The following is a 14,122-nucleotide window of genomic DNA, read 5'->3' as shown; positions in this document are numbered from 1 at the left end:
GGGCAATCCTCTACAGATCTCTAGTGCTGTCGTTGTATCAGCTCTCTCTTCTATTATAATCTGCTCTGTAAATTCTAGCTGCCTTGGAGTCTCCATACTCCAAACTTTGTTTCCTGAACACACGTAATCTGTAGTTTCTGTTTAGGGACTCCCTTCCTAAGCTGCAACTTGCAAACTCTTTATAGGCAGTGAAGCAATTTTATTTTATTTTATTCTTAATTTATAAAGAAAAGAAATTTATTTCTCACAGTTCTGGAGATTGGAAAGTCCAATACTGAGGGGTCACACACACTGAGAATCATTTCATGGCTAAAGGCAGAGTGAGCGTGAGAGATAGCAGGAGAAATGTGTCAAATTCATCATCCCTTTTATCAGTAACCTACTTCTGAGATAATGACATTAATCCATTCTCTGCCTTCATGACCTAATCACCTCTTAAATTCAGTGTCAACATGAGTTTTGGAGGAGACAGACATTCAAACATAGCACATTCCCATACCATACAATTGCATTTTTTAAAATTGAAACATAGTTTATTGTACATATCTGTGGGGTATAGGGTTGAATATCAATACCTGTGTGCAATATGAGATGCTCAAATCAGAATAATTAGTATATTCAGCATTATGTAATGTAATCATTTTTTGTGGCCCTTCACCAATTCCTCCCTTACCCTTTTTCCCCTCTCCCTTTCTGCCTCTGGTAACTACAGTTCTGTTCTCTCCTTTAGAAAGTTCAGCAAATTATTATAATTGTTATGTCTTTCTTTCTTTATAATTTTATTTGTTTATCCTTTTTAGCTCGAGCATATAAGTGAGGACATGTGGTATGTCTCTTTCTGTGCCTGGCTTATTTCACTTAACATAATTTTCTCTACGTTCATCCATGTTGCTGCAAATGGCAGAATTTCATTCCTTTTTATGACAGAATAGTATTCCATTGTGTATATACAACAAATTTTCCTTATCCAGTCATCGTTTGATGGACATTTGGGCTGGTTCCAACTTTTGGCTACTGTAAACAGAGCTGCCATAAACATGGGAGTGTAGGTATCCCTTGAATGTGATGATTTCCATTCCTTTGGGTATATACCCAGCAGTGGGATTTCTGGATCATATTGTTTGAGGAACCTCCATACTGTTTTCCATGATGGATACACCAATTCACAGTCTCACCAACAGTGTAGGAGGTGTATTAGTCTGTTTTTGTTGCTTATAACAAAATATATAGAACTGGGTGATTTATAAAGAAAAATGACATTTATTGCTTATAGTTTCTGAGGCTGGGAAGTCCAAAATCCATCTGGTGGTGGTGACAGTGACCCAGGGGTCTCACATTGCAAGATGGTGAAAGCAGAGAGAGCAGAGAGAGAACTAGAAAGACAGACTCTCCTCTTCTTTTAAAGCCCTCAGACCACGCCCTTGACCACCATTTTTAATCCATTCACTATGGCATGGTCCTACAATCCAATCACCTATTTAAGGCTCTACTTTTCAATTACCATAATAGGATTTCCCACCCTCTTAACAGTCACAGTGGGGGCTAAGTTTCTAATACATAACACTTGGGGGATACAATTAAGCTTCAGTGAGTTTTGGGGGGACATAATTCAACCCACTACAGGAGGATTCCTCTTTCTCCAAATCCTCACCAGCATTTGTTATTCCATAGAGTTCCTTTTTAATGAGGGTCTTGAGAAGACTGATACCTTATAGCAAGGTGTTTTTGGCAAAGAATATGGCACACCTGGGCAGGTAGCTAACTACCTGCCCAACTGTGTCCTCAGCAAGCCAGGCCTTCTTCCCATCTCCTGTTTGGACAGAAGTCCTGAGAAATGTTTATGAGGAAGAAGTTTGTTGAGAACGTTAGGAGACAGTTCTGCCCTAGGAGGCTGCCCTGCTAGCCAGGGTGCCCTGCCCCAGAGTGAAGAAATTTTAGAGCTCACATTTTCCTTTTTTCAGGAATCACTCCCCTGTGCTGGCTGTTTTCCAATGTCTGAAAACAATTGTTTTATATATTTTCTCTTTTTAAAAGTATAATATCTTCTGTAGGGCAGGATTGAACAACAACAAGAAAAAATAATAGACTTCATTTTTAGAACAGATTTAGATTTACAGAAAAACTGAGAAGGTAGTAGGAGAGTTTCCATATACCCCACACCGAGTTTCTCCTATTATTAACATCTTACATTAGTATGGTACATTCTTCAAAATTAGTGAAACAATATTGACTCATTATTATTAATTAAAGTCCGTAGTTTCTTTTATTTTCTTAGTTTTTACCTAATGTTCTTTTTGTATTTTAAGATCCCATTCAAGATATATCACATTTAGTCATCATGTCTCTTTAGGCTCCTCTTGGTTGCGGTGGTTTCTCAGACTTTCCTTGGTTCTGATCACATTGACACTTTTGAGAAGTACTGGTCATGTACTTTGTACTATGTCCCATTATTTGAATTTGACTGATGCTTTCCTAATGATAAGACTGGGCTTATGGGTTAGTGGAAGGAAGACCACAGAGGTAAAGTGCTATTTTCATCTTACTATAGTGAGGATACATACTGTGAACATGGCTTATGCTTGCTGATGTTCACCTGGAAGACTTGGCTGAGGTAATGCTTGTCTGTCAGGATTCTGCGCTGTAAAGTTACTCTCACCTACTCCCAACTCCACCCCTTTCCATACTGTACTCTTTAGAGGGAAACCACTGTAATCAGCTCTCACCTAATGAATGGGAAGGTATATTCTCCCTCTTTGAGGGCAGAGTATCTATATACATTATTTGACATTCTGGGCTGGCTGGTTAGCTCAGTTGATTAGAGCATGGTGCTGATAACACCAGGTTGCAGTGTTGCATCTCCATACTGGCGAGCTGCTAAAAAAAAAAAAAAAGATACTCTTTTGCACAAGAGATTTTTCTCTTCTCTCCCATTTATTAATTTAGTTAATCATTTATTTACGTTAGCATGGACTTGGATATTTATTTTATACTTTTGGTTATAATCCAATACTACTTATTTTCTTGTTTGAATTGTTCCAGCTTTGGCCATTGGGAGCTCTTTCAGTAGCTCCTGTGCCTCCTTCAGTGTGGCTTTTTTTCTTTTTAATAGTTCTTCCTTACTTTTTGACACTACTAGATGCTCTTGGCTCATCTTGTCTATTTCCTGCCCTAGTCTTAGAATCGGTAATTTCTCCAATGTACGTTTATTCCTTTTATTTAAGAATGGTATTAGAAACCAAGATCTGTGCACTATGTGTTCTTTGTTACAGGGGCATTGTTACTTTTTTAGGCCTTTTCAGGTGACAGAGCAAAAATTATATGTGCATATAGTAGCCTGTGCATATACACATATCCATACATATTTCTGTATGTAACCATCTGTATCTAAATTAAGATAAAAATGAAAATATATTGATGTATCAAACTCTAATCCATTACTACGTGGATCATTTGAGGATATTTTTAATGATTACCACAATCAAATCAATACATCATCACCATTCATAGTTACCATTTTTGTGTGTGTTGGTGTGCATGTGTGGTGAGGACATTTAAAATCTGTGTTCTTATCAAATTTCAAGTAAACAATACAGTAATGACTATAGTCACTGTACTGTGCATTACATTTCCATAACGTATGCACTTTATAACTGAAAGTTTGTACACTTTGATCAACAATCTCTCCTTTTTTCCCCACTCCTGAATACTTGGCAACCACTGTTCTACTCTCTGCTTCTATGAGTTTGACTTTAGGAAATGAAATCAGTAACTCAGAGAGATATCTGTACTCCTATGTTCATTGCACCATTATTCACAATAGCCCAGATATGGAAACAACCTAAGGGTCTGAAAATAGATGAATGGATAAAGAAAATGTGGTCTATATATGCAACAAAATATCATTTAGCCCTAAAAAAAAGGAAAATCCTGCCATTTGTGACAACATGGATGAAACTGTGGAACATATGTTAAGTGGACTAAGCCAGACACAGAAAGACAACTATCGTGTGATCTTAACTGTATGTGGAATCCAGATAACTATTTTTTAAAATAAATATTTATTTCTTTAATTAGTGTTGTTACATGGTTAAAAAAAAGTAAAGGGGCAAATAATGAAAATTCTTTCTTCTATCCTTTCCTTATATCACACTGGTTCCCTTCTGGAGGTGACTAATGTTGCTAGTTTCTAGATGGGAAATGAGATGAGCAGAAGTTCTTAGGACATGCAAGAAACTTAATTTTCGAGCAAGTTTACATAGCTACTTTCATTTCATCCTACAACTTCAATGTGAATCAGTCATTAAAGGTAGTACCAATACCCTTTTAAAAGTGAGGAAACTGGAAAATAAAATCTGTTTTTCTCCCAAATAAAAAAATTGCGTAAGTGTGTACCGTGGACAAATTGAGAAGCATTATAGAAACACCCAAAGTTAGAGTTAGGTTTGAGTGTAGTATAAATCTCATCTCTAAAAAAAAAAAAAATCCCATCTCTGCTGGTTCCTAACTATTTGAAATTGCCATATCTTTTATGTTCTCTGAGTCTCAAAATTTTCATCTGAACTTTGGACTAATAATACATATTTAATTAGTTTTTTGGGGGGTCAGCTGGCTGGTATGGGGATCTGAACCCTTGACCTTGGTGTTTTCAGCACCACGCTCTAGTGAAAGAACTAACTCACCACCCTCATTACCTATTTAATAGACTTATTAATTACATTTGTAATGCACTGAATCCAGTGCCTGGGACCAAGTAATGGCTTAATAAATGGTAGCTATTATCACCCTTAGTGAATCAATGTACAGTATATGCATGTATTGAAACAATATACTGTACTTCACACATACATACATCAAGTGTTAAAATAAATAAATGGTAGGTATTTTTATTTTTGCATTGTTTTAGCAGTTGAGCAAAAAACACTTAACTGTTTAATTACATGCCAGTAATATTTATTAAAGTTAGCCTCAACTATTGGGTGGAGGGAACCCTAGTTTTGTTTTCTCAGACATTTAGGCATGCCCATTGTTGGGAAAGTGTCATGTTTCTTATTCTAACAACATATCTTTGGAGAAAATTTCTCCTAACGTGTTTGCATTTCTTTCTCTCTCTCTCTTTCTTTTTTTTTTGGTGTCTGTCCAGTATGGGGATCTGAACCCTAGACCTTGGTGTTAGTAACGCTGCGCTCTAACCAACTGAGCTAAGCACTTTCTTCTTCTCCATAAAAATGTATAGTTAAATTTTTGGAAAATAAATTGCTAAAATTGCTTTTTTCTTCCCATAACTGTATATTGGAGCTCCCTTCAAGTATTTAAAGCATTTTGGACTATGTAAAATAGTTAATTTATATCCTGAGAAGAGCACCTTAAATGGATAAGATTCTAAGTCTAAGATCAAGTGTAGTATCTGTTCTTATCAGTTTAAATAAATCTAAGTGATAGTTTGGCAGTAAGAGAGGACATTTCTCTCTAGCTGCTCTTGACAATGGACATTTCACCAAGCTAATCAGATATGAATTCTACTATCAAAATTAGTAAAGCATGAAAAACCTTCATCAGATCATTCATTATATTGCTTGTATGAAAATCGTATCTCTTGTGCCTTCTTAAGAGTGGCCATTTGGTGCTCCCTCTACAAAGTGAGAAAGTTTTAGGTTTTCAGAACAACGTTAAAACGGACCAGGATTTGCTAATCCCTATGGAAATCCTTTAATATTCATGTTCTCAAAGGAGCTATTGACTTCTGAATTGGGCAGTCTCATAATTAGAATTCTTTCTCTTCTACTCTTTGTAACTTGGGCAGTTTGTAAATAATTTAGTGCTACTTTCACCAAAGTTTTTATTCCTTCCCAAGTTGATCTTGGCTTTATATAAACCTAATCTAGAAGAGGAAAATCTCTGATACTCACAGTAGGGATGAGTTCACTAAGGCAAAGAAGGTGTGGGAGTATTTCCATATTTATTCATCTCTAGCCCTCTTTCCCTTCTGTGTTCAGCTAATACAGCTATCAAGTCCTAGATGTTACAGTACACCTAGGGACAAACATACAAGCTGATGTATTACATTCCTTTAACTTTAAGCTTTGTTTTGTTTTTCATCCCCAGGCAGTGGTGAATTTTTAAATTAACCTCTAATTTGGTCAAAAAGTCACTCATTTTTGTAATTAGTCATCATGCAATGGTTTATGTCTCACTTTTTATAATTTAACAAGAGATTTCTAGCTAAATAAACCTCAGTCAGCTTGTTTTGATTTAGGAGAATGCAGAATTCATCTAATTAGTGAATCAATCTCTGTCTGTTAGACAGTCTCATGAAATGCAGAGTCTAGGGAATAATTTGTACCAGAGACTTGCCAGTTTGGGTAAAAATGTTTCTATGGGTCTTTAAAAATAAAATGCATATTTGACTGGCTAATTGTGGCTTGACAAATGTGTTACTAAATTCCAGCACATAGCCATTTCTAAAGTTGAATTGTCAACCGGCTGCAAGATTTTTAACCTGTGCTCATAAGAGGAACGTGCAAATCCACAAACATCAGAATTTGGCAGATAACACCTGAAGAGATAGTATCAGGCTTTGAAGGACTGAATAAATATAAGTGGCCGATACTGTAATATCAAATGGTTTTGGAGTTTCCCAATGGTTGCTACACTTACATGTATTTAATTACACAGAATTATCTGTACTAACTTTATAAATTTAAATATTTGGAAGGAAGTGAGATTTATCAAAGAGAAAATTGATTTGGCTTCTCTAGATGCTGGGGTTGGTATGGTGCACCTTACTTAACTTTGTGTGTGTGTGTGTGTGTGTGTGTGTGAAAGCCTATTATCTTATTTCTCTCATTTATAAAATTCTGGCTTCTTTTACATTGCAGTATAGCATAGATGGACCAAAGCTGTATAACAGCATTTTCTATGATGATGGAAATGTCCTATATCTGCGCTGTTCAAAACAGGAGCCACTAGACTCATGGGACTATTGAGCACTTGAAATGTGGCTAATGCAGAAGAGTCACATAATTTTAAATTGCATTACATTTTAATTAATTTAAATTTAAATAGCCATATGTGGCAAGTGGCTACTATATTGGACAGTACAATTATAGACATCGACATACCAGAATATTCCCTTTCTAGGCACGAGTGAGAACAACTGCTAGTTTTGCATGCATTGTAGAGGAGTGTTTACTAAATGCATACATTTCAGATGTAGAACAATGGAATTCTCTCTTCTCTTACACCAAAGAAAATCATATCACTGATCTGTATCTGTATCACTGATTTGATTAGTATCATGTATTTTATCAGCTTTCTTTTTCTGTCTTTTCTCCATGACAAGAATTGATAGCCCTTGGCTTCTTTGTATTTCTCCTTCATTTAACACATGCTTTTTGAGCATTTATTATGTGTCAGGCACTGTCTTGGTGCTGGATATGCAGCAGTGAATAAGACTGATTAGGTCCCTGCTCTCACTAAGGTTATATTAACATGTAATTACACAACAATTATTTGAATATAATTTTGATAAGGTTTCAATGTATTTACCTAGGAATAATTATCAAAAAAAGTTGATTGAGAACTGTCATTGTCCACAAGCCCTGTTTCTATCAGGCATTGGCCCTGACTACTTTAATAGGGTTCTCCTTGGTTTAAATTAGGTGTGTGAGAGTGGGATAAAGAGGGGATAGCAGGGCCAGGGAAGAGGAAAAGGAATGACATTATCTTCTTTTAGTTATCCACAATTCCACTTGAACATAAACGTCTTGCAGGAAAGGATTAGCCTGTCCCCTCCCTGCCCGAACCCTTCACTATCTGCGTCTCAGCACCTGAGCTAGCAACAAGTGGGTATTACTAAGAAATAGAATATTTCTAGATTTTTCTCTTTTAGAATGTTTCTAGACTGCTTGAGGAAGTTATTGATCTGTTTTGCTTTACATTCCTTTTTATTTTTATGTTTGCTTTGTTCATTTTTTTCCTTCAACCAGTTTAAGTGCATCAGGTATACAAACTGGACTGGCTGAAAATCATTACCGAGTTACTCTTTATTTTTGGTGGCTGGCCAGTACAAGCATCTAAACCCTTGACTTTTATCAGTTACTATTACATAGTCTCATTTCTTTTTCTTTTTCTTTTTTTTTTTTGCCTCTTGGCCTTTGCTATAGTCTACATGTTTGTGTCTCCCCAAAATTCATATTTGGAACCTAATACCCAATGTGATACTATAAAGAGGTGAGGCCTTTTGGGAAGTGGTTAAGTCATGAAGGATCCACCCTTATGAATGAGATTAGTGCCCTTATGAAGAGACTGAAGGGAGCTGCCTTGCTCCTTTCACCACGTGTGAATACAGCAAGGCGAAGGCACCATCTAAGGCGAAGGGGAGCCAGACATGAAACTTCCAGCACCCTGATCTTGGACTTCTCAGCCCCTGGAACTGTAAGAAATAAATTTTTAGTGTTTACACATTACCCAGCCTAAAGTATTTTGTTATAGCAGCCCAAATAAACTGAGTCTTTTTTCTTATTTTCTCCATTAAGTTTGAGGTAGGAAATGAGGAAGGGAATAAATGGTCAAGTGAAGTACTAATGATCAGGGTTGTGAGGTGCAGAATTCCAGTCCTGTCCTCTCCAGTGTCCTCTCTGCTCCCATCAAGCCATGAAGCCATAGCTGACTTTTCCCTTTGCATTTCTAACATTTTGAGGCTATTTCCAAACTCCCAATACCGGTCTTCTACTCTAAAATTCTGGCTCACTTGTCTTTGAAGGGCAGGTCAACTGGGCCGGCCCGTGGCTCACTCGGGAGAGTGTGGTGCTGAGAACACCAAGGCCCCGGGTTCGGATCCCATATACGGATGGCCGGTTCGCTCACTGGCTGAGCGTGGTGCTCACAACACCAAGTCAAGGGTTAAGATCCCCTTACCGGTCATCTTTGAAAAAAAAAAAAAAAAAAAAAAAAAAGAAAACTAAAAGTCAACCTTGATGTTATTGTTTGTAAAGTGTATGTCTCACTTGATTTACATTATACTTTTATAACATTCTTTTTAATCAGCTTAACATTTTTGAGAAATGCTTCTATAGGAATTTTCTTCTGTACTTTTTGACTTTGTGGCAGTTATCAATGTAGACATTAAATGAGCTCTGCCGAAAATTTGTAGTTGTTCCAATGGGAACACCTGTATTTTGTTTGGATGAGCAATTGTTCTGTTGTGTTCAAATATATTTAAAATAATTACACCATTAAAAGTTAATATCGGTCCCATTTTAAAATAAAATCTGAGGCTGGATTTGTGTTTTTATTAATTTAATTCTTGAAGCTCTGCATCTTTCAGTAAGTGTGGGGATCCATCTGGGAATTTGGACTCCATGCTGCATAACTGGTTTTGAATTGTTCATAGAAATAATTACTAGGAGGCTTTCAGTTATAAATGTTGGAATGCCAACTACTTCTTTTTCTACTGCTGCTGTAGCTGAATATCACAAACTTAGTGGCTTAAAGCAGCACAAATTTATTCTCTTACAATTCTGGAAGTCAGAAGTCCAAAATCCAGCTGGGTAGGCTAACATCAAGGAAACAGCAGAGTTGTGTTTATTTTTGAGGCTCTAGGGTAGAATAAGTTTTCTTGTCTTTTTCATCTTCTATCCTCTGCCTGCTTTCCTTGGCTCATACTCCTCCCCCCGTATCACTCCGACTTCTGCTTTTGTTGTCACATCTCATCTTTGACTCTGTCTATCCTGCTCCTCTTTAAGGATCCCTGTGATTACATTGGGCCACCCGGATAATCCAGGATAATCTCCCTCTGTCAAGATGCTTAACTTAATCACATCTGCAAATCCCTTTTACAATGTAAGGTAACATATTCACAGGTTCTGGAGATTAGAATGTGGGCATCTTTGGGGACCATTATTATGTCTAGCTACACCAACTCTAACTTAAACAAGAAAAGGGCATATCTATTTCAGAGTCTCACATGATGTCATTAGGGTGTTCTCTCTCTCTAGGCTTTATATTCCTTTGTGTTGGTTTCTTTTTCAGGCAAGATCTTCCTACAAAGTGAAAACAAAAATCACTGGCAAACATGAGTTAAAATTCTATCAGTGCCCCTATAGAGTTTGGATGTGTTGTCCCCCCCCAAACTTATGTGGAAATCTGACCCCCAATGTGGCAGTGCTGGGAGCTTTTTGAATCACGGAGGTGGATCCCTCATGAATGGATTAATGCTTTCCACTGGGGGAGGGGGTGGGGTGCTATTGAGTGAGATCTCGCTCTATTAGTTCCCACCAGAGCTAGTTGTTTAAAAGACCCTGGCATCCCCCCCCATCTTTCTCTCTCTTCCTCTTGTCATGTGATCTGCTTGTACCCGGCCACTGCCTGCCTCTTTCCACCATGAGTAGAAGCAGCCTGAGGCCCGTGTCAGATGCACCTGTCCCAGAATAATAAGCTAAATAAACCTCTGTTCTTTATAAATTACCCAGTCTCAGTGTTCTGTTATAGCAACACAAAACAGACTAATATAGCCCGTTTCTCAGGAGTCCCATGGATGACTCTCTTTGACAGGGTTTATATTTCATGCTTCTTCTTTAGTCAATCCACAATCAATCTCTCCAACTCCTATTAGACAGGCTTGGGCTGCCTCCCCTTGGAGCAAAGTTCATCTTTTCTCAAGCCTCATAAACTTAATTGTGAAGAAAGGGTGGTTTACCAAACAAAAATTGAACTGCTTTTACCAGAAGAAGAGGGAATGTATACTGGGTAAAAAAACCCTAATATGTATGTACCATATATCCGTTAAAATGTAGGAGTCTGTGTCCTTTGAAATGTTCACAATCCACAGAGCACTTCAAAACCCCGGGATACTTTCTGTTTATTATCAGGCTCACAGAGTTGATCTAATCCCTCTGGAAGGGTTCATCATGGGTTGGGCAGTTACAGTTTATCAGAAGGTTAATTATGCCTCTGGGTGAAAGGCACTAATTTATTATCAACCATCATTATCAGAGTGCACACATGATTTAGGTACTCTGGCATTCTTCTGCCAGATAGTCACAAGAGTAGCTAAACTCGTGGATCTCTTTGTGCCTTGTCTATAAAACATTACTCAAAAGAGAAAGGTTAATTTAAAAAAAAATCTTTTTATTCATAGTAACAAAAAAAATGTCTTCCCAAATACCTCCCCCCATATAAATCAATAAATAATAAACATAAAACTTCATAGATAAGGCTAAATTTTAATAGATAACCCTCTCCTCCTTCATACTATCACCATTTCTGATTCCCCAGACATTAGCTGGGTTTTATTTCAAACATGGTCTCAACTTTTATGTACATTAAGTTATGTGTAGGCTTTGAAAGCCATGAGACACGTGACATGGGTTTTAGCCTCCACAGAAGTTATGTTCTATTCTATTACCTGGTCTATTCTATTCCATTACATTCTATTCTGTTCTATCACAGCAATTTCAACAAGAAAGAAAAGTCTTTTCGTTTTTAAATTAAATTAAATTTTATTTTATTTTAAAAATGTTTTCTTTTCTTCAATTACTTGGGGGGTGAGAAAGAAAACAAAATTGGTTTATAATATAAACATTCCAGGTACTTGATCAAATTGACTTACACTTGTATCTGGCAAAGCTGTTACTACTTCCTCTAGTCTTTCCACCTCGGTTGACTTTGTTAATCTTCTTATTCTCTTGGTTGGGGAGGTGGCAAAGATGCTTTTAGACAAGCAGATAATTTATAAGGAAGTTTTAGTTTATAAAATTTTATCCATATATGAACTCCACATGCCAGCTATACAGTATGACTCGTGTACAAGGGCACTTCAAAAAGTTCACGGAGGGATCTGCACTCCCATGTTTACTGCAGCACAATTTTCAACAGTCAAGATATGAAATCAACCTAAGAGTCCAACAATGAATGAATGGATGAAAAAAACACAGTATATATACACAATGTAATACTATTCATTCATGAAGAATAATAAAATCCTGTCATTTGTAGCCACATTGACAGACTCGAAGGACATTATGTTAAGAGAAGTAAGCTAGCCAGAGAAAGACAAATACGATATGACCTCACTCATTTGTGGAATCTAAAAAGAAAAAAAAAAAATGTTGATTTTATAGAGGCAGAGAGTAGAACAGTGGTTACCAGAGACTGGAGAGGGGAGGAAAGAGGAAGGGAAACAGGGAGAGGCTGGCTAATGGGTACAAAATTCAATTAGATAGTCTGATGTTCTATTGCATAGTAGGGTGACTATAGTTAAGAATTAAGTTTTGTATATTACATAATAGCTAGAGGAGAGACTTTTGAATATTTTCACCACAGAGAAATGGTAAAAGCATGAAGTGATTGATACATTAACTACCTTAATCAGAGTATTATACAACATATATAGTATCAAAATACCATTTGTACTTCATAAGTATGTATAATTACAATGTATCAATTAAAAAAATAGTTTACGAAAAGATTTGCATTATCTTTTAATTCTATTTTTCCATGAGATTTTTGAAGTACTCTAGTATTTTCATCCTCCAACTTTAATGCTTTCCAACTCATGACCATTTTGTTTTATTCTAGGTAATTTTTAAAACGAATCTCAGATAAAAATTTCATTCATGAAGATAAGCATTCATAAAAAACAGCATTATTACTAATAAAATATAAACAATAATTCCTTAAAGTAATAATTTAGTCAATATTTAAAATTTATGTCATGTCTCTCTTTTTAAAAGAATTTGTTTGGGGCTGGCTGGTTAGCTCAGTTGGTTAGAACACAGTGTTGTAACACCAAGGTCAAGGGTTCAGATCCCCCTACTGGCCAGCTGCCAAAAAATAAAATAATCTGTTTAAACAAATAAGGTTGATCTCCCTTAATAGATCTGCTTCTTACATGTATTTTGGTCAATAGTTTCCCTTTTCTTTATGTTCCTTATATTTTTTTCCTCCTTTATTTATTTATTTCCTTGCAAATTGTTTGTAGAGGCAACTGGTTGGTTGCTTTTTTTTTTTTTTTTTTTAGATGACCGGTAAGGGGATCTTAACCCTTGACTTGGTGTTGTCAGCACTGCGCTCTCTCAAGTGAGCCAACCGGCCATCCCTGTATGGGATCTGAACCTGTGGCCTTGGTGTTATCAGCACCACACTCTCCCAAGTGAGTCACAGGCCGGCCCCAAGGTTGGTTGTTTTATAGAGGGCAAAACATTGAAAAGATTATATTTTGCTGGTTGTATCACACATTTGACGTGTTCTTTGACGTGTTCTTTCATCTACATATTTTGCATATCTCTATATTATTGAAACTATATTCAGCTTATTTATTATTATTATTATTATTTTTTTTTTTTTGCGAGACAAAATGGTGGGAAGTGTTACTTACCAGACACCTTCAGAGAACGTATCAACATAAGTAAAACAAATTTATGTAATTTATCTTGCTGCAAGCAGGAAATATTTTTAAGGAAAAATATATTATGTACAAATATGAACACAATCATTCTGCTTGCAAGGTAAATACATTTATCTCAAAGTGGATACAACCAGCACAAGTGGATCTTGGAAACGCTCCGTGCCTTTAATTATTTCTTGTTTATTCTAGAGTCCTGTTCTTGATTATCTTCCTCTTCTAAAAAACTATGTAAAAATCAAACATACAAAAGAATACATATAGAATATAATAAACTCTAAAGAAGAGTAATAAAACATGAATCCATATTCTTACCTTTCAGCCAAGGAACCAGAATCGTGCCAGCGTCTTTGATGCTCTTGTGCATCCTTCCCTAATTTCATCCTTTTATTCTCTTCTAGGTGTTTATTATTCCCTTGCTTTTCTTTATAACTTCTCCACATAAATATGAGTTTCTAAATAATATATTTTAAATTTCATTTATTTATAAAAGTTTTATGTAAATAATTATAATATACAACGTAAATGATATATGATTCTTCTGTGAGTTGTGCTGCAACCATTAGATGTCAATAACATGCCCCCTAGTAATGATAATCACAAATGTGTCCAGACATTGCCAAATGTCACACAGGGGACTAGATTTCCCCCCCCACTTGAGAAACATTGGTCTATGTTGCCGTGTATAGCTGAAGTTCATTTAATTTCACTGATATAGAT

Source organism: Cynocephalus volans, chromosome 1 (assembly GCF_027409185.1).
Source record: "Cynocephalus volans isolate mCynVol1 chromosome 1, mCynVol1.pri, whole genome shotgun sequence".
NCBI classification, from domain to species: Eukaryota; Metazoa; Chordata; class Mammalia; order Dermoptera; family Cynocephalidae; genus Cynocephalus; species Cynocephalus volans.
Note: the sequence above shows the minus strand (reverse complement) of the source record.